At 42.8% G+C, this 21,591-nt stretch overlaps 1 long non-coding RNA gene across 1 annotated transcript in view; it reads left to right on the forward strand.

Annotated features, from left to right (window-relative positions):
* The window catches only part of LOC109323552, a 24,629-nt gene extending 8,466 nt beyond the window's left edge, over nucleotides 1-16,163 (forward strand). Inside the window, exon 3 of the long non-coding RNA XR_002104699.1 lies at nucleotides 15,999-16,163. This is a non-coding gene — a long non-coding RNA (uncharacterized LOC109323552). The remainder of the gene's footprint in view (nucleotides 1-15,998) is intronic.
* Nucleotides 16,164-21,591: the final 5,428 nt, after the last annotated feature.

The raw sequence follows: 21,591 nt of genomic DNA on the forward strand, positions 1-21,591 counted from the left end.
CCCCATTGATGTCCCATACATTTTACTGTTATAACCATTGCAGTAGACTTGATAATGCCAACAATCCATTGAGTGCCCTCCCTGATCAAAGTCAGGGGGATTTTGTTAGACTTCTCTCAGCTAGAAGTCAGTTTTGCAGCAATGGCAATTTATTTTTAGGAGTTTAGTGCTTGTTCTAGGCAGTGGCACTGGGGCCATCGGGATTATTCACAATGCATATTCCCATATGGCCAGGACACTCTTTTAGAAGAATTTTCTGTATATATGCATCAGGACTCACTTTTTAAAGCCTGGCATCTTTGGAAATGGAATATACAAAACACAAAGACATAAGTGAAGAGAGAGATGAAGTAGAAATCTAAGGCAGGAGGGGGCTCTAGGAGCCCACATGGTGACAGAAGGATGGAATTTTACAAGGGCCATGCTGAGTTTTAAGGAATGAGTGTACTTAGCAATTTGCTGACTTAGGGAGAGTGATGGCAACTCTCACAGCCAGCTGGGAATTGAGTCACTGTTGCTTTCTTGGTCTGTGATTACCATTTGCAGCACATCCTTCTTTTCTTTAAGCAGCAGATGCTTTTGTAGCTGACCAGACTCCAGGTGACAAGACATAGGTCTAACTGAAGGCAGTGGCACTCTTTGCTATCGTAGGGTTTTACGCTTGGTTCTGTCACCTGTGGGCTATTATCTTTGGCAGGGTTTGGAGGGGAAGGGAGAGAAGTAAAGATGGCTCAGAGATGCAGAGGGCAGAGCTCAACTACCCTCAAGCACCTTGAAGAGTTGGATAGCATCAACATAACAGATCCACCAGAGAGGCAAGGGCTAGGAGGTTTAGATTGGAGGGTCACTGAATTCCCCCTCCCTCTGATTCAAAGCCATTTGGATTGGACATTTGGCTTTTGTGGCATGAGGCCTTCTCTAAAGAGAGGAGAGGGGAGGTTAATGGAGAAGGTGAAAAGGGTAAGTGAAGCAAAAGTGGGGCAACGAGGAAGGGAGGAAAGCCATGTTAATAATGTCAGCCAGAGCTGGAATCACAGCTGAAGAATTTTTCTGTTAAGAATTTCAGGTAGAGAACAATCCATCCCAAAGAGTTACTTCAGTCATTGTGCAGGGCACCCGAAGAGGCTATTGAAGGGCATATTATTCTCTTATTATAGTAATATTTTTCAAGTTCATAAGGTGAGCCTTGTACAAGGGATGTAGCTGACTACAGTGATTAATGGCTCATTCTGCTATGAGTTACTTTGCAGGCCCTTTGGCATTTCATGCATTCAGCAAGCTGATTTCCACCTAACTGGGGTGTTTCTTGGTGGACCAACATCCATTTGGACCATTAGGAAGAATATCCAGATGCTAGTTAATTTCTGCTGTTGTCATGGGGGCTGTCTGTGCAGCAAGCTCCTCTTTCTGTACGCTTAAGATGATACCTTCTTATTAATGCAGATAAGTTCTATCAGTCTATAAACACAGGCAATGAAAGTAAAATAAGGCTGCGTTATTTAACTGGAGTGGCTATGTCCGTGTTTAAAAGTAGGCGGCTCATAGTGGGATTCTATGTCATTCTGAACTGGACTCCATAAAGACATCTGTACCTGCAGATGTTTAAGAGGTGGCTGTATGTTTATACACAAGGTTTTTCAAACTGTACTCCACTGAGTTCCAGTGGTAATTGGGGTATAGGACTCATTTTCAAAATCCAGCTGTTGCCCCAGGACAGGAGGGACTTGTGTTTCCCTATGGCTTGAGAAGCTTCTGCAGTTGGCTGTTGAGAATTTGGGACTCCTGTGGGAGCGGTTTCCAAAGGCATAGAGGAGGAGGAGTTACCCAGCTCCTGCTGACATTCAGTGGCAGTTGGCTTCACTTTGGGTTTATGAAGATCTTGTGTCTCATCATGTTGCTGCTGAAGGTCATTCATGTGGTATCCACACCCATGAGGTGGAGTCAAAGGCTGTGAAATTCTCATTGATAGGGTGGTGAGGTCCAAGCCAAACTGACCATTCTGTAAAAAGTGTTCTCTCCCTGGTGATAGGACATTTCTGTCCCCTGTCATTTCTTGGTGGGAGTTCCTGCTGCAGGTGTCATGGAGGCTTGGTTTTACCCACATTTGTTTCCATGAGGACATTTGGTGCATTGGATAAGGTATATCACATGATGTGAGAGGCCTGTGTGGGATTCCTGGCTTCTGCTGGCTTTGTTGTGAAGTGTGTTGATTTAGACGGAGTGGAGATATATTGGCAAGTTACTAAAATGAAGTCTTAAAATAAAGCCGTATCTTCCCCTGTTGCTAAACAATGCTTCTGCATGCCCCTTCATCAAAGATGCTATTCTTATTTTTAAATCTCTGCCTGGTCTTGTCCCAGTCTGACTTTCCAACCTCCTCTGCCTCCGCCTTCCCCTCATCCTTCCCTTCCTCTGTGTCCTTCCATGGTCTGATTGGGGCTGGTGATTGCCCTGCTGTTCCCGCCTCCTTGCGTCCCTTTCATTGTGTTCTGTCACACTTCAAACCTCGAATGCACGCATGTTTCCCATTTCCTTTTCCTTATTAATGTCTTCCGTGTCTCTGGTGGTGTTATCGCAGTGATTAATATACAGCGTTGGTTGCAGTGTCTAGACACAGCTAGCAATTACGTTTGAAAACAATGGTTTTTTCTCACAGAATCGCCTATTGGTCTCCGTAATTGTTATATTTAACTCTGCAAAGCAATTTGGGATACAGTTGGTGTGAAAGACCTTTATGCAAAAGAGCTGAATTGTACTGCAAAATTGCCTTTTATTTGGCACAGTTCAGAATAAGAAAAATACTCTCTTTCTCTGAGTGCCCTTGTCTTTCTTGCTTTAGCCCCAACTGCCCATATACCTCTGTGGATGTGGGATGAATATCTGGTTACATTAAGGTCTATCCTCAGCCCTTCAATGACTACTAAATTGCTTTTCCTCCCAGGTCGGTATGTTCACAGTTATGAAAAGTGCTGATCCTCTATTTTCACATCACCTTCCTCAGGGATGAAGATAAATTCATTGTGAACAATAGCCTGCCCTTAGCAGTGCTGGAGGTGACAGATTCTCCCTTCCATTCATTTTTGGGGATCAGAATTTCTACTCTCTCCCTAGGCCAATATGCAGGGTGACTTGAGTGCAAGTCACCCAGCATGGTAGTAGTGATTATTGGGGTCATTGGGGGTGTAGGAAGCTGTATGCTTGGGAGCAGGGAAGCAGTGGTATTTACTAGATGTGATGCAAGCCCTTGTAGAGGTTGAGGAGGGTCATATCTGCAGTTTGGGTTCAGCCAACTGGAAAAAAGAAAAGATAGACTTAATTTGGAACATGATACTCTCAAATGCAGAAGTTGTCTGGTCCACATCCATCTGCTCTAGCCTAGTTTAGTCTAGTCTAATCTGATACTGTTATTTGAGTGGTGGTTACTGGATTTGGGCTGCAGCACTGCATTCACATCAGCTCACTGTCTCTTTTCTGCAGAGCTGCAGCATTTTCAGCTTGTTCCCCCAGCTACCTGATGTTTATCTGTCAGAGACTGGTGGAGCTCAACTTCCCCATATAAGGTTTGCATGGGACTTGGGGGCAGAATGGAGACATCTCTCTCTGTCTCAAATCTACCCTACTGCTGTTGTTGGTGCTCTATACAGCACTTGGCATTGGTAGTGGTAGAAAAGCGTGAGAAACGAACGTTGCCACCTGCCTTTTTCATTTTTCCAAATGTGACAGCTGACTGTGCTGAGTAAACACAGAAATCAGTTGTAAATGTGTTTTGGGGTTTGCTACTTTTGTTTTCACTCCCTTTGTATTTCTCTTAGCTTTCCTTTTGTCAGAGCCAAGTTTTGTTTGTGCAAACAATGGCAGAAATTCAGGCCTGTAGCTGAAACATTAATTGAATTTCAAAGCAAAATGAGTTTGGGCTGGATGTTCAAGTGGTTTATAAAAATGAGACCAGGAAAAAAAAAACTGTCATGCAATTTAGGCAAGAAACCATGAAGCTCAGTTGTCAGATACTTGGAGGTAGAAACACTGTAAACCATTTGCAAGCAACTCTTTTTCTCCTATATGACTTCCAGTAAGTGGATTCCAATAGATCCTTGTAAAGAAGCTGCTTCTTGGCTGCAAAATAAGAGAAGTTTTAAAGTGTATATGTTATTCCAAAGTTACTGGATTAGGGAAGCCAAGAATTGGGGTCAAACGTTGCCTCAGTTACATGCATATAACACACTGACTTTCACGGTATAACTGAGAACAGAATATGGCAGAGGTTCTTATGATAAACCTGTTCCTTCATTGTACTCTTTGTACAAAGGTGCAGCTTTGTGCAGGTCAGTGGCATTACAGTGATGTAGAGCAAAGGTTAATGCAGGGGGATCAGGCTACAGGATATTTGTGCTTATCCAGGTTCATGTCAGTGCTATCATGTACCTTCTTGTGTTGCTGCTTGATGACCTCTCCAGGTCCTTACTTCACTCAGTAGGCTTGGCTCTGAGGAATATAGGTAATTTCTCCCTTCCATTCCAGGATTAGGCCTTTCCCCACAGGTGTTCTCCTAGCTTATGGTACAGCAAAGGCAGGAAACCCATTTTCTGATCTAGAACCTGGTGGCTGGAACCCTAGGCTTGACTTATTCTTGCTGCATACTGGGTGGTGTGACTTGCTTTTGTTCAGTGTGTCCAAAGCCGAACTGTTAGCACTCCCATCTTTTACAGGGGAGTTTCTGTTCCTAGAGAGAAGCTCTGAATAGTGGCTGGAGCATTGCAATAGCTATCAGAGATTTCAGAAAAATAGATTTGAATAAAATTACCCTGCTTCCTATCGCCAAGCCTTTCTGCTGTCAGTGGTCATATTGGTTGAGGGTCCCACAGCAAAACCTCAACCCCCTTTTTTACTGCTGAGAGGTATGGGTTGCTTTTTCCTAGCCATTTTGCTACCTGTCCTGCGGTGTCACAGCTAGTGCTATGATTTAAGAGTCAGCTTCAAAAGCAAGGCCATGCAATTAGCTTTCTCTTAAGTCTAAACCTTGTATCTTAATCAGTCTGATTTACTGTCTGATTCAGCACATTAGCTGCAGACTGTGCAGCTTCCCCAACTCCATGGTGTAATAAATATGCATACATTCAACAGTTGCAATTAGCAAGCACTCGTTGTTGGGGAAACAAACACCAGAGGGCAAAATTCTGCAGTCCCAACTGGTACAAACTCCTGCTGACTTCAATGGGAGCTTGGCTCAAAGATGGACCAGAGACTGCCTGGAGCAGTCATGGTTAATAAGTCTTCATCTTTCATAGAGCTTTTGTAGCCAGAGCAATGCAGGGAAAGGCTTAGGCTAGTTCTAATTTAATTGAACTGGCTAGCCTATTCCTAAGTGGCACTGCCAGGAAAATTAAAGTACAGAGCATGTACTGTATGGTACTTCTCTTTGGTTTTTTTCCAACAGCAGCCATTTTGTAAGCTGCCTCTCTTCTCTGAAAGGAATTTATTATTTAGCTCTAGGGAAACTAAGGGGTTAAATCATCTCTCTTGCTCTCACCAGAAATATGGTCAGTCTTATACAATGGTCGTGGAAGGTTACCAGGCAGAATTTACTTGGATAGTGGGAGAAATTATGCATAACTATATTTACACTTCTTTTCCTGCATCTTGGCTTAACCCTTGGGGAGGGAACATACTAGAGTTTTTCTGAAACTGTTCTACAAAATCAGAGATGGATCTGTGGCATTTAAGGCCTGGACTTAGATTTTATTAATAGTTACCAGGGACTTGAAAATGTACTGTACTGTTATTTAATATAAAACCATATTTAATAGAAACCTATCAAGCATTGAAACTTGGGCATAAAGTGCTTTTGGATTCATAGAAAAGTAAAATACCTGAGGATTAGTGAAGAATCACACTGTATGACATCACATGCCTCCACTAAGCCCAACCAAACGTGAAACTCAGTAAAAGATGGGCCTGAGCTGCAAAGGCTGGATCTGGATGCTAATGCAATCCAGTCTGGAGCTAAAGGAGTTGAGAGAAGGTCATGCTACAATGTAGGCAGGCAAAGTGGATTTGTCTGGGGAGGATGGGAATCTCCTAAACTAGGACACAGGTCCACTTCCCACCATATCATTTTCTTTCTTTTGTTCAGCCCAAACCAGCCCTTCCGTTCTCTAAAGGTTTGCCTAGACTTTAGAGTCTTGTGTGGTCTCTTTTAGCTTGACTTCATTGCTTATTTACTCACCTTAATTAAATGTTAGTCTACCATACACTCCACAAAGGTTTGTGCTGGGGCACAAGTGCAAGTGGCTTGCTCTGGACCTAGCCTAGAGGAAACCAGAGATGTACACAGAGTGTTTAAATGAGCATTTATGGTCATGTTGAGTTAAAGGGTTAAACTTCTTGCTGTGTCCCCCTCCCTAGCCCCACCTCGTCCAATTCCGAGTCAGCTGTTCCTTGTTACCTGTCTTCAGCTGGGCTATGTGGACTTTATAAGAGTTGAACCATGCTCAGTGGCAGTTATAGACTCAGCAGAGCCCATGCTGTATACAGAGGCCACCTCAATAACGTAGTTTGGGGTCAGTTTATACCTGGATCTTACGTAGCTTTAAGGCAAGCATACTAGGATCTATCTCCCTTCCCTGTGTAGACCCTGAGAGGGCTAGGCCAAGTCAAAGGCTCTTCCTCTCAGCTGTCTTTGAGAGTGCTCCACTCTGTGAAATGTCAGGCAGATTGGTTTAGTGTTTGCAGAGCTAAAGTTGTTATAGGCTGCTTATATTGGGTTTATCGCACAACAAAGTAAGTGGTGGCAAGGAGGAGACAGCCAGGAAAGAAACTGAGGCAGAAACCTGGTTGCTCAGGGGAAAAGGAAAAGGCAGTGGAGATAAGACAGTGGCAAAGAAGCAGGGGGTTTGGAGGCAGAGAGGAGCTCAGGACAGGTGTTGGAGGTGGGGGTGAGCCAGAAGCAGGAGAGGGAAAAATGAGAGAGAAGTTAGAGGGGCGAGGAACAGAGATTGGAACAAGGCCAAAGAATAGTAAAGCGAAACCCAATGTAGGGGTCCAAATAACAGTTTTATTAAACAGGCAACACACTACACAGCCCCATGCACACACACAAGCACTCACAATGGCAGCAGGAGAAAGATATTTAGTGGAAGGGCTGGAGTCCAGGTAGGGAAGAGAAGCAGAGTCTAAGTCTTTGGTTGAAGAGGGGGTGGAGGGTGATAGCTACCTATCTAGGCTGGAAAAGGGTCCTTGTCCAGTAGGTGTTGTCCAGAGGGGGTTGCCGGCAGGGCCTCTGGGTGGATAGGTGGTGTGGCATGTTGCTGGTCCAGATGGAGAGGGCATCCCAAGGAGTCAGTCTTCACTACCCCGTTTTATGGGGCAGACTAACTCTGATCTCCTAAGGGGAGGGCCTGTCCAGGCAAGGTCAGTCCTGTTCCAGAGGGCTCCAGGCACCATGGTGCAGCTTGGCACAACGGTGGATTGCTTCATCTTTTGTTTCTTGAATGCTGAGGGTGGTTCCAAGGGCTGGGTCATTGGTCCAGGTATTGGTGTTGATGGTTTGGTCATTCAGAGGGAGCTGTTTTTAGACCTACTGCCACTGTCTCTCAAGCACCCTCATTCATCCCCATTCATTCAGGAACCAAGTTACATGGGAGGGGTAGGTGTGAGTCATAGGCTACACAGCTGGGCATGGGAATAAGATGGAGGCTTGACATTACAAGATGGAAACTTGACATGACTTATGCTAACTTAGATATGTAGGCCTAAAACAGTAATCACACAATAGGAAAGCAGTAAAAAAAGTCAATACAAAACATAATAATTATCGCTTATAAAACAGTGGATATCTATATCAGACTAGCAGGGCACTTATTGGCAAAGAAGGGGGAGAAAAATAAAACTTACTACCTAAAATAAAATGTTAAAACTTATCCTACATCTTAGCTTATTTATACTTACCTATAGGGAATAGAGAGGGAGAGATAAATTCAGAAACAGTTGGGGAAGGGGAGGGAATGCATTTCAAAATACATTTTAAAAAAAGAAAAACTGGGGGTTTTGCTACATGCACCCTTGTGGAGACTTCTGTTTTATGCCACTGGCATCTTGTAAGAAATAAAAGGGCAACAGCTGTAATTCATTGAAAAATGTTAAGTGAATCCCTGTCTTATCGTTATACTTTACACATTTTTGCATCATTTTCCTGGTGTGAGGATAGAGAGAAGGAAACCAGCTTTCACCTGGGCTGAACCCCACTGGAGTATAATTGTGCTTCACACCTCCAGGTGGATGTCAAAGAGGTGGAAAGCAGAGGACTGTGGTATAAAGTGCTATGGTCGTGGCTTGAGTAATGCTGATGTCAGCTATGTACTAGTGACTAGGTAGTAGAGGGTTGTACCAACTCTGCAGGTGCTGACTCTGCCGGGAGCATAACATTTTCCATCCAGTGACGAGATCCCAGGGAGCTGCAATCAGTCTGTTCTTTCAGCTGTGCCCAGGGGGAGATGAGTATAGCTAAGGGCTGAGGCCTGTGTGTCTATTCCTGAATGCATTCAAAAGCTTGCTGAGAAGCTGAAAATGTAGCTTGCATTCAAGTGTTTACGGGATTTGTGACCTGCATGAGGCTTGAGGGAGAAAGAAAAGATCTAATACAGTGTGTGTGTGTATAAATGTATGTGTAAAGCTTGCACCATAAACTTAAGATTGACCCTACAAGATGTATGCAAAACCTATGTATGTATATACACATGTATATATTTATCTATGTTTACATTGGTGATGGGGGACCCATTTATGTCAGTTCATTATTTATACTGCTGTTTTCCCTCCCTAGTGAAAGGCATAGGCTTCAAAACACATATTATATAAAAAACCAATATATTGAATTAAACTGTGGAGGAAAGGGGGTTTGAATTGAGCAAAAAGCAAGTCTGAAGATTAGATTTAGAAACTCAGAGCCCATTTCTGCTCTCAGGGACACTTGTGAGAGTACAGAATAACTACTAATTTCAGTGGGGGCAACTTCCTAGGTATAATAGAATAGTAGCTAGTTGAGTACCCATCACCTCCCCAAAGAAGTAATGAAAGAAAGGAAAAGCCTGAGAGGTTTGTAAATCCAGGTCTGTCCTCTCAGCCCCCCCCAAAATCTAACATGTTTGTAGTGAGAGCACTGGTAGGCTTTTGACGATTGCAGGCACTGTTAGTAATAATTGCCATTCTTTGTGTATGTGCTGTGCATGCATACAGTCAGCAATGAAACATGTGTACAGCCAAGGAATGAAAAGCAACCCAGGAGCTCCCTTCTTTTTTGTTTTCACTGCATTAGGCAAGTGGGTTATGGGTATTGTGTGCATATACTTTATTGGTTTTTGGAGTAATCAACTGGAGCATTTCAAAGCTGTGACATGGCAGACACTATTTCTAGATTGCATGCATAATTCCCTGGGGCCCTGCTCGCTTATTTTTACCCCCTTCCAGGAAGAACAATTATTTTTTTGGTAAAAAAAAAAAAAAAGCCCAAGAAATGCTACTGAAGAAACAAGTAAAACAGTCTAATTGTTGGTTTATCAAAGCAGCACAAGGACATATGTAGGGCTGAAATATGCAGTTTGGGAAATGAAAAAAAAATCTTTGAAGCTGTTTATTTTCTCTCGCTTTTTCTGTTCTTTAAAAAACTTCTTAGCAAGGTGATGGCTGCCCAGTAAGTTGATCTCTGTTGACTCTAACCAGATTATGGGGTGAGGGAAGGCACAGAAACTTTCTGCACCACAAGGATATACGGCCCCAGGGTCCGCTGCCTCAGCACGGGGGACTTCTCTTGACAGGAGAACAGTGATGAGATGGGGCCATGGTGCTTCTAGAAAACTGGGATGAGCGATGGTGGTTCAAGGTAGAGACTGGTCTGAACCACAGCACTGGGTCCCATCCATCCAGGCCCACCCCATGAAACCTTTGGGAAGTTCTGTTCTGGAATTGGGTCCACTTTGTGCCCCTTTGCTCCCACAGAGCTCCCAAGTCCTCAGAGCATCCCTTATCCTCATTTCACATAGGGGAAGTGACACGCACATTAGATCTCCATGCAGTACAGCTAATTCCCAGTCAGTGCCATTTGTATCCTGGTTTCATCCTATCTTCTCCCCCACCCGCCAAGGAGGTTAAATGAATCACCCAGAGCCTCAAAGTGGGTCGGTTGCAGATCTGGCATGAAAACTCATGACTTCCTTGCTCTTGCTCAGTGTTCGTTCTACAAGATCACGTTACCCCTCAATGGCATGGTACATCACATTAGAATAATTGTTACACAGGCTGACATGGCAGGCTGTTCGTCATGCCTCTGCATGCTCCCTCTGTACACATCCTGACTGATGAATGCACACCCTGTTGAGTGTTATTGCTTACTTAATGTACTGCAATTTTTCCCTGATATCCTAACTGAGAATTATTGTTGCCATTGAACATCCTTTCTCAGTTTGCCGCAACCCTCATTCATTTACATGAGCGTGTTTCACATCAGCTGTCAACCCCCCCGCTTCTCCTTAAAGGGAAAAGTTGAGACAGTGAAAAACATTATCTCTACCTATTATAATTAACTGAATTGCACAATTGAGGTTTTAAAGAACTAGCTTCTGTCTGGGCCTAAACATGTCGGTACAATGCGCATAGGGAAGAGAACAGACAAGCACCATGATCCTGCCCTATCTGCCTCTATTACAGGTTAGCCACCACTGCCATCCCTGAGCTGAAACAGGAGGGTCGTGCGTTATACTGCACCAGTGTCCCTGATCAAGGGGAGATGGCATTTGACCACGTAAAAGGAAGAGTAGAGGAGCTATTCCCTGTGCTGCGCTGGCTCAGAACCCAAGAGGGATTGTGGCTGCCTCTGGGGAGCAGCACCTCATGCTATGGTGCTGAGTTGGTAAAGGGGAAAAAATATGAGGAAAATTGGTTTTCTGTCAGAAAACGCAATGTAGACAATTTCCAAGGATTTCACAAGAACATTTTAAATGTTGATGAAAGTCTGGATGGAAGAGAATCTTTATCATCTTGTTTTGTTTGTATTTTTACATGGTATAAAATGTAGCTATCACGTTATGCTACTTTTTATATTGTAATGTTTTGTCATTTCTGCAACAAACCTATTTTTATCTAATCAAAATAAACTGATTTGATGCTACCAAAACAGTCTTTCAGCGGATCCTAATCAAATCTTTTCAGGTTGTTCCCTCCCTGGGAAATTTTGGCTTTTTGTTTTGACTGAAGACAAGAAGCAGATTTCAGATGTCAGAATTTGCCACAGAACAGAAATTTTCTGACCAGCTCTTTTGTGGGTCTTGGCATATAGAGCCAATCCAACCTCAAAAGAGTAACAGGCAATTTAATCAGGGCCTTGTGAACAAGTTGTAATGAATAATATATCTTATTAGGTTCATTCCTATTTCTTGTTTACCTGTTATCTGCTAAGAGATTGTAAGTAATTAATGTATTGTTTTAAATTTTCTGCATAGTTGTAGTGAATAATCTCATCAGTAAAAATACCATAACTTTAATAGAAAGTGGTAACTTTTCTTTATTTTAAAAAAAATCATTATCTAGCATTCAAAGAGAATTATACCCCTTTCATAACATTTTATAGGTTGGTTCAGGGACATCTCTAGGAAGAAAGAAAATTACCTGTTATTGAATTCTATAGGTGGTCCTGTTTTCATACCTATATTTTAATAATAGATTTTACTAAAGTTATGTACTCTGAGGATGCTCTTGATTTTCAGCTAAAAGTTCAGAGCAATTCATTAAATATGTTTAATACCCAGAACTCAGTCTTGTAGGTCATATATAGTGCATTTCTGTCTCCTGACTGGATGATTTTAATCTTCCAGACATATTTATGATGTGGCTGCTCAGATATAAATGCAATTTCCTGCCTCTTTCCATCAGTGTTCTTAGAGAAATAACTTAAAATGTTGAGGAGTTCAGGGAGTGTTTCTGTCTGTTATACCATATTGGCTGAAAGTGAAACTTACAGAGGTTTGGCTTTGTTTGTTCCAATTTATTCCAATGTCAGTTTTGGAAAATATATTTTAGTTGCTGTAATTCATCAAAACCCAAAGAAAGTTCAAGTCCTTTACTGAATGTAGAAGCAGTCTAGTTTCAGGTGACATGGACGAGGCTGAGTGTAGGGCTAGGATTCAGAGTGACAAACTGGAGATTCAACAAGGACACATGCAAAGTTCTGCACTTAGGACGGGACAGTTCATGCACTCCCAGGACCTGGGGGTTACGGTGGACAATAAAATGAATATGAACCAACAGTGTGCTCTTGTTGCCAGGAAGACTAATGGCATACTGGGCTGCATTGGTGGGAGTGTTGCCAAGAGAAGTGGGAGGTCAAGAGAAGTGATTATTCCCCTCTATTCAACACTGGTGAGGCCACGTCTGGAGTACTGTATTCAGTTTTGGGCCCCTCACTACAGAAAGGATGTGGACAAATTGGAGAGAGTCCAGGAGAGGGCAACAAAAATGGTGAGGGAGCTGGGGCACATGGCATGTGAGGAGAGGATGAGGGAACTGGGCTTATTTAGTCTTCAGAAGAGAAGACTTAGAGGGGATTTAATAGCAGCCTTCAACTACCTGAAGTGGGGTTCAAAAGACAATGGAGCTAGACTGTTCTTATTGGTGACAGGTGACAGAACAAGGAGTAATAGTCTCAAGTTGCAGCAACAGAAGTATAGGTTAGATATTAGGAAGAATTTTCTCACTAGGAAGGTAGTAAAACACTTGAAGAGGTTACCCAGAGAGTTTGTGGATTCTCTATCCTTGAAAGTTTTTAAGACCTAGCTAGACAAAGCCTTGGCTAGGATGATCTAGTTGGGGAGGGTCCTGCTTTGAGCAGGGGGTTGGACTAGATGATCTCCTGAGGTCCCTTCCAACCCTAATTTTCTATGATTCCATGATTTTTAATGCCTTTTTACTTAAGTCTTCATGCATAATATCAGCCACAAGACTGAAGTTGACAACAAAGATAGGAAAGTGGTGAACACTCTAGAGTAGAGGAAGAATACATTAGGAATTACCTAGAGAAACTAGATGTGAATGCTTGATCAATCTGATTTCCTTCAATGATAGGTTTACAGGCTCTGTGGATGGAGGGAGAGCTGTGGATGTCAAATACCTTGATTTTAACAAGGATTTTGACACTGTCTCCCACAACATTTTCGTTAATAAGGTAAGGAAATACTGACTAAATGAAAGATGGATAGGATCATCATGCCCAACAAACAGCCATATGATGGAGTTCCCCAGGGACCTGACCTGTGTTTGGTATTATTTTACAACTTCACTAATGATTTGCAAATTTAAAGAAGACATCGAGTTGGGTAGAGTTGCATACTCTCTGGAGGGTAGGGGGTAGGATCCAGAATTGACTGAAAAATGGTCCACAATGCATCAGATTAAATTCAACAAGGACAAGAGCAAAGTCTTGCACTTAGGATAATAATAATAGTATTCACAAATACAGGCTGGGGAATAAGTGGCTAGGCTACAGTACTGCAGAGATGAGCCTGGAGCTCACAATAGTTCATAAGCTGAATATGAGCCCACAGTGTGCTTGTTGCACAAAACAAAACAAAAAAATTAAAAGCTAAAAACATGCTGGGTTGTATCAACAGGAGTGTCATTTGCAAATCAAGGGGAGTGATTCTTCTACTTTGTTCAGCACTGATAAGGTGTCATCTGGAGTAGTGCATCGGGTTTTGGGTTCCACAATTCAAGGAAGATGTTGACAGGGTGGAAAGAGTCCAGCAAAGAGTAACAAAAATTATTAGCAGGCTGGAAAACATGACTTAGGCGGAAAGGCTGAAAGAACTAGGTTTATTTAACCTGGAGAAAAGAGGACCGAGGGAGAATTTGATAACAGGAAATAGAAATGTTCTATTCTTGGTGGCCATAGGGTACAGAACCAGGTGCAGTGGCTTCAACCCACAAGAAGAAATTTAGGTTGGCAATTAGGAGGAACTTTCTGACTCCAAGGGTGGTCAAGCAGTGGAACAGTTTGCCTAGAGAAGCTGTGGTATCTCCATCAATGGAATTTTTCAAGAGCAGGTTAGCAAGACACTTGACTGGGATGGTTCAATTAGGGATGACTCTGCCTTGAACAGGGTCTGAAATAAATAACCTTGTGAAATTCCATCCAGCCCTATTTTCCTATAATCCTATAAGGGTGTTCTTTGGGAAAAAAAAAAAGTATAGGGTAAGGACCTGCAGGCAGGAAACCACATGTAATGTGGGGATAATGGGAGGAGTGAGAGGACTTTGTAGATCCAAGAATCACTTCCAGATGAAGCTATTTAAATATGGAGAAGCCTCCATATTTAAATTGACTTTGTTATGAGCAATATTGTGTCCATCTCTACCCTATCTATTGTGCTGTTTTATCTACCTCTCTGAGTTTATGTTTATTCCTTTTAAGTCTGGCTCAGGTTTAGGCAAGACTTTACCTTCCTTCTGCTGCTGTTCCACTAACAACATTGGTTTGGTCCCTGTTCTTTTCTGATAAAAACACCATGGCACTCCACTCCCCTTTTGTGGCAGCTAATTCACATGGTAGAAAAGGGATTCTGTTACATCTTTAACCTAACAGAACCCATTCTTTTAGCTCAAGTAGTGGAGGTTGATACATGAAGAGTCAGAAGTCCCAGGTGGGTTCATCAGTGATGACCATCCATCCAAATCATTCAGAGTTACAAGTGGTTCCTTAGTCCATTCCCAAACCAGCTGCTTCACAGGCCAGTTCAAGAACCAGTCAAACATGGCTGCAAAGTCAAATGCTGCCTGCAGTTCCTTGCCTGAAGAGCAGGGTGTGGAGGAGATGAGAGTCTTTTACTGCATCACTAGGTCACTACACAGGATAATCATACCCACCAGCACTCTTATGATATACTCTCTCATATCCTTTTTCTTTTATACCTGTCTTCCTCTCCTCTTTGATGCTTTTGGCTTGGTCTGGAAGTGATGCTTGGATCTAGAAAGTGCTCTCACTCCTCCCATCACCCGCACACTGGATTAGACTTTCTCCCAGGTAGACTGTCATGGAAGACAGCTAGCTCAAGATACATACATACATGCAGGTTGTGAAGTTGGGCTGCTTTGGCTAGGGTGAACTTTTCTTCAGTGAGCAAAACTGAAGTGTCCAGTAATGGGATGGAACAGGCTGTCCTTAAGGCTAGGGACAGAAATTACATATGAACCAGTTTAAGTGATCAGAAACCAGTTCAAATCTTAACACAACAGAAATTCAGTACACCTAAACCACTTTCAAAATGGCTGAAGCAGGTTTAAGATAAACTTGATTGGATGTAGTATCAGACTTAATTGATTTAGGTTAAATTGGTTTATTGAACTGCTGTCTCAGATCCGCTCTAGATTCGAGTTAATTCACAGCCCCCCAGCATCCCAGGATGCTTTGCACCTCCCCTGCAAGCCCCCCTTTCAGGGTGGGTGGGCTAGCCTTGACTCAAGCCGTCTTTTCCGGCAAGAGCATGGAGGTGTCCTCTAGCGCTCTCAGCTTCTAACATGAGCCACTTCAGGTATGTGGTTGCATGTGGTATGTGGCAAAACCTGAGACAGATTTTGACAGCTTGCAGAGATGTATAAATGTAACTTAGAAACCTAGCAAAGATATACCAAAAAACAAACAACCCTCAAACCCTAGATCTCAGATCCATCATATGGTTGGAGCCATATTAGAAGAGCTTATAAAATATAGCATTAATGTCTGGGGTTTTTTTTATTATTTCTCAGATTTCTTTTTCAATACAATGGATTGGTTCTGGTTTCCCAGGTGTCCTGTGGAACATGAAATTCTCCTGCCTTGTGCTCAACCTCCAGTTAACACACACCTGCGCGCGCGAAAGGACTATATAGGTTCTTAATGTTTTGCTTTAATCTTTATTAAAAACCTAATTAAAATTTGTAACTAGTTCTCTCCTTTTCCTTCCTCCTCAACTTGTATTGAGGAAGGAACCTGTGGAGATCCTATTTAGAGGCATTGAAATACATTGGTAGCTGTCTTTGTTCCAGAGTTCTCCAAGAAACCTGGACCAATTGCAGGGGTGACTGCTTTGTCATGAGGATGTGCAGGTGCTGGTGAATTGAAAAGAAAAGTGATTACTGGTGAAAACAAAACATCTACATCCAAACTTGTGCACCTGCTAAATGTCTTCTGTGAGTAGCGTCAAATCTTACCAGAATCACTGAAATGCTGCAATCTCATATACGAAAGCTAAGCAAGTGCTTAAGTGCTCCACCAAATATGAATGGATTTAAGCTCATGCTTATCATTAAGTGTAAATTCTGTGGCTGAATTATGGCCAGGGATACCCGGCTTCCCAGATGAGGTCCTCAATATTTTGGAAAGGCAATCCCATGCTTTGGCACTTCACAGTTGTTTTTAACTGCTGGATGAACATGACAACGGATACCATGTATAGGACACAGTAAGGTTTAACTGAGCAACTTTTCTAAATTCAGTTGGATGAAGTTAGGTTACAAAGGCCACAAACAGGTGTCCATTTCTAGAAAGGATATCAAGAGAGAGAGCAGTGGAGGTAGTCAGCCTCCCCTGTTTCTCGTACTTTCCCAAAACTGGGTGATCCTGGTCCAGGGAAGGTTTGGGGAGCAACAGCTAATCCAGTCCTCTCATTCCTGGAAATACTGTGTGATCCTGGTCTTGGGGAGCAGTGGCTAATCCAGTTTTCCCATTTTTAGGAAGAACAGTGTGGCAAGGAAAAACTCCCTGTGTTTCCCCGCACTGGGACCACCCAGATTTGGGAATGGGCACTCCCTTCCCCTCCTATAGACCTGTCTGGGTTGGGACTGGAGCAGCAGGGCCAAGTTCCTACCTGCTCCTGAGAGTGGAGACCAAGGAACAGCTGCTTCTCAGCTCCTAGTGGTCAGGAACTAAGCTAAATGAGCAACACAGCAAACCCCTTGTCCACTCCTCAGACCAGGGACCCAGATTAGGGAAGCAGGGACCAGCAGCTTGAGGAAGGTAGGTGGGCTTTTCCCTGTTGCTCCAGTCACCTTCTGGGCCAGCCCAGATTGGGGGTCTGGAGCAAACAGTGCAATGTCCCCTGACCCTTCTCTTGACTGGGCAGTACCTGGCTTGGGAAAGCGTGGGGAGCATTGCCCCACTTTTTTACTCACCTCCCAAACCAGAGCAGGAGGGGAGTATACAGATGTTTGCTTTTGTAAGAGGGTTTCTCTTGCAAGGGAGAATTTCTGGGTTTCCTCTGGGAGAAATTAAATGAATGCTTGAACACACATAGTTTCTACTGGGGGAGTGAGAAGATGTAATGTCTGTATGTGGCCAAAGTCTACTGCTTACATTGAGTTCTGAAGCAGTAAAGAATCTAGTTGTTGTTTTAAAGCCCATTTCACTTTTGGCAATGTGAGTACTTAACTTGGTTTTTCTTCCTATTCCCCCTCTTATAACATTAAGAAATGAAGCTTTGTTCTATGTATAATTCTGCACAGTTGGAAGTGTTGGCATAAATTGATATCAGGCAGAGGAAATTGCCATGTTCTTTGTGAAAAATAACTCATTCTTCATCAGTTCCAATATAGCCTGGTTACCACCCTGTTCTACCAACTGAATACCTAAGATCTCCCTCACCCTCCATAAATAAAGTATCCCACATCCTTTCCATTCTAAAAAAACAAAACAAAACAAAACAAAAAAACCTGTGTTTTACAACCCATTGGCTTCTTAATCCTGGCAAAAAATCCCTTCTGGAGGAGATTGTCCAAAAAACTGATCCTCTCGCTTTGAGCTAGATTCCAATTAGTAAAAGGAACAGAGCTAGACCAATGCCAAGAGCATTATTGCATGGATAAATGTGCACACCAATTAACTCATTTAAGCACATACAATATAGCACATACAAAAATCACAATTTTCTTTTGCTGTAGGTGTTTCCAAATGCAAATGAGCTGTGTGCAAGCAAATATATGTGCAGTATCTCAGAAATCTGGGCCTCACTAGTTAAGACCTCAAGTAGACATGAAAGTTACCTTCACACAGTTGCCTATTTAATAGCAGGTAAGTGTTATGTTATATAATAGCCTTCCTGGGGCAGAGACCTTGAGTGCAATTGTCATCACGTTGAAGTCTCTCTGCAAATATTCCTATTGATTTCAATAGGGTCAGCATTTCACCTTTTCTCTTTGCATTTGTCTCTCAAGTGCCATGTACTTTAGCAATTCATTAAATGGTAAATGATTGTATCACTTGGTGAAGAAGACTTTCTGAACGGTCCTTTTAATTCTGTGGAAGCCGTTTAAAGGACTTTGACTTAAAAATATCTAGCAGAACTTTTCACATGCCAACTGGAGTATTCAGGGAAAGTGCATGGCTTCAAAATGATTAATGAAGAATCAACTTTCAGTGGTAGCTAAATTAATTTCTCTATCAAAGAAATTACATTTTGCTACTAGGTAAAAGTGGGTTGACCTTCCAATCACATTACACATACTAAAAGAAGTAGCACCAACTGGTGTCTGCACAGTTCCTGTCTGCAAGATCCAGTAAAGGTATTACACTGTATTACACTCATGCCTGAAAGCTTGCAAAAAACTTTTTTCCAAGTACTCAATCGGTCTAATAAAAGATATCACATCTATCCAAAGAAGGCTGCCTGCCTATGTCCTTCGACCAAAATGGCTACAGCCAAAAACCTTACACTGTAAAGATATTACTCTGTGTGTGTGTGATGTAGCCAAGCATGTGTTGCTTCTCAGTCAAGTTGAATCCAGTTGATGACTGCCTTTCATTGCTCAAGTTACAAAAAGTAATCAGAATAAATGCCTATTTATTTAACCTATTTTTACTTTAAAAGCAATTTTAATCTGTAAACATTACTTTTTTGCTGAACTAAAGCTGTTTCTACCTCCCCAGATCTGTGCAGATCTTTAAAATGCTTTCAGTTTGGTTCTACAGTAACAGCATGTTTTATTTAATAAGGTGATGGAGGAAGATTAGTTTAGTTACCAGGATTCTGTATGTTGGAGCAAAATACATATAAGGAATTATTGCTGTTGTGGCTTTTCCCTACTTGGCAAAATAGAATAGTTTGAAGGTATGCATATACAGTGTAGGGCCCACCTAGACAGAGAGCTTTGAATGCAACTAGAAAAATATAAAGGCTCAGAGGGAGAAAGTGAGGATGATTTTGTGGTTCAAGCATTGGGATGACACTGGTTTCAATGCTGGCACCTGCCACAGACTTGGGGAGTGTTCAGTCTGGGCACAGACAGAAGTGCATCTCCTCGTTGTAACTGAGAATGCTTTGCAGGAATGGTTCTGTGTTACAACGATCCCCTGGACCAGACAGGAGTTTAGCTGTTGGTTCCAGTGGGGAGGGGAGTCTAGCTGCTGGCTGTGAGCCTGCAGCCAGTTTCCCCTAGCCACAGCCCCTCCTCCCTGCCAGCCCCTGCTGTTTTCAGAATGGGAGCAGGGTGAAGGGAGGAGAGGGAGCTCATTCTAGGGCTTCCCGAGCTAGTGCTGGAGGGTGGAGTGGGTGAAGTGGAGCTCCCCTCCAATACACCTGCCCCACCCTCCAGCAGGGGCTGAAAAAACACCAGACACAACTCCCTCCTCTCCCTTTCCCACCTCCCATTCTTTAAACAGCTCAGAGCCTGGCAGGCAGGCAGACACAAGTTACAGAAGATGCTGTTTTGAAACATCTTCATCTGACCCCTCATGCAATGAGGGTTCAGATTTTCACCCGATCAGCCATTTTTAAGCTGCCTGCAGCTGTGTACTTGAGTTTGGCCATGGCTATAGACTGCTTTCTGTGGCTGGATTGGGTGAAAATTGTCATTTCTGTCTGCACCCTCTGTGGCTGAACATTATGGGTGTGGACAGACATAACTCTTGAACTGTTTCAAGAAAGTTGCTGATTGGGAACCAGTCCACAACTTTCCCAGGTCAGAGGTGTCGTCATGCACATTGCTAAGGGCTCCAAGTAGAATGGCTGTCTGCAGGCATTGCAGTGTTGCTGAACCAGGCTGTGGTAGTGGGTACTCAGCTCTATTGCAATGTTCTGCTCTCCCTTCTCACTAACATAGAGGTCAGAAACCCATTCCTGCACATTACTGAAATCTGTGTGGTGGTACCTGGTTCCAAGTGCGTAGGTGTATGTCTAGACTGGGGGGCTGCTAGGACCCCCAGGAGCGGGGTGCTCCAGAACTGCCCCACCTTTCACCCAAGGCACTCAGCAATTGACTTCAGTTCCTGGAAACTGATTCAGGTTTGGCGCATCCAAGGCTAATTTGGGGCTGGAGCGGTGGCCAGCTTGTGGGGCAGATCGCTCTTGAAAAGTGGCAGAGAGCTGCCTTTAGACCCCATCCAGGGACACTGCAGTCAAATTCAGGCAATAGAGGTTGGGGTAGTGGAGTTCTGGCTGCATTCCAGAGCAGCCAGTTGGGGCTTGAGAGAGAGAGAGAGAGTTTGGGGGAGCGGGGTACATGATGAGCAATGCAGTCTGGGATGTCTGGTGGATCAACCAAACATTCGTCACAGAAAACTTGGTGCCCTCACATAGCACTGAACTGCCTCACAGTGAACTAGTCCAAAATAATTCTGGATTATCCAGGTATACTTTTTAAATGGTCCAGGAGATTAAGTGCTTGAAACTGGCTTGTATGTCTGGATGCTTGAGAAATTCTGGCAAAATCGAGACATTTTCACAAATTATGTTAATGTTGATGGAACTGTGTGCCCTGGCAGAGCTGGCTTCCAAGGATTTCCTCTGAGTGTTTCTATTCTGTTCCTCCTTAAGCTCTTAGGAAGGGAACTTACTGATGAGCCCTGGTGTAAGAATATAGATGGAATATTTTTTTCATCTTGTTGGTGTTACAGATATTTCACCTTTTTTCATTATAAGATGTATTCGCATATATTTCTTCTGTGTATAGGATATGCAACCTTGTAATGTGACTGTTTACAGTCTTGTCATTTTTAATATGGTAAAACATTTTATATGGTTTGGAGGAAACCACTTTCTGAAATCAAATTGCATTGTAGTTATGTTTACTAACATTTACAGAACAGATTGACCGCCTTGCCAGTGCTGAATAACATTTGTTTTGAAATTCAGCAGACAGATTGCCAAATTCCTCTGGGATTTCACAGGTTTAAAAAAAAAGGAGAGAGAGAAAGGGGGAAGCAACCCAGCAGTCGCCATTATTTCCTTCCTTTAAAAAAAACTATCAAATAGAATATTTTCAATTTGTAGGAAAGGAGATGGGACCAACTGACCTACTTTAAAAGCTAGGCAGGCAGGCAGTGAGTTCTAAGAAAACAGGAATGAAAGAAAAGTTAGTCAAAGTTTATTAACTTGAAAAATAACAACACTTACTCCCTGAGTACTTGGCCCTGTTTACTCTCAAAGTGGTCATATATGAGGCCAAGGTAGCTTTCAATCAGCAGTTTATGCAGCATGGCCAGTTTTCATTCATTCATGTGTGACCTTTTCTTACCCTGCAGGTACAATTGGTTTCTTAGTGACATATATTTTATTAACTTTTCCACACTGAGATTGCATAGAG

The sequence above is a fragment of the Crocodylus porosus genome, unplaced genomic scaffold, assembly GCF_001723895.1.
Source record: "Crocodylus porosus isolate Cpor-Errol unplaced genomic scaffold, CroPor_comp1, whole genome shotgun sequence".
Taxonomy (NCBI): Eukaryota; Metazoa; Chordata; order Crocodylia; family Crocodylidae; genus Crocodylus; species Crocodylus porosus.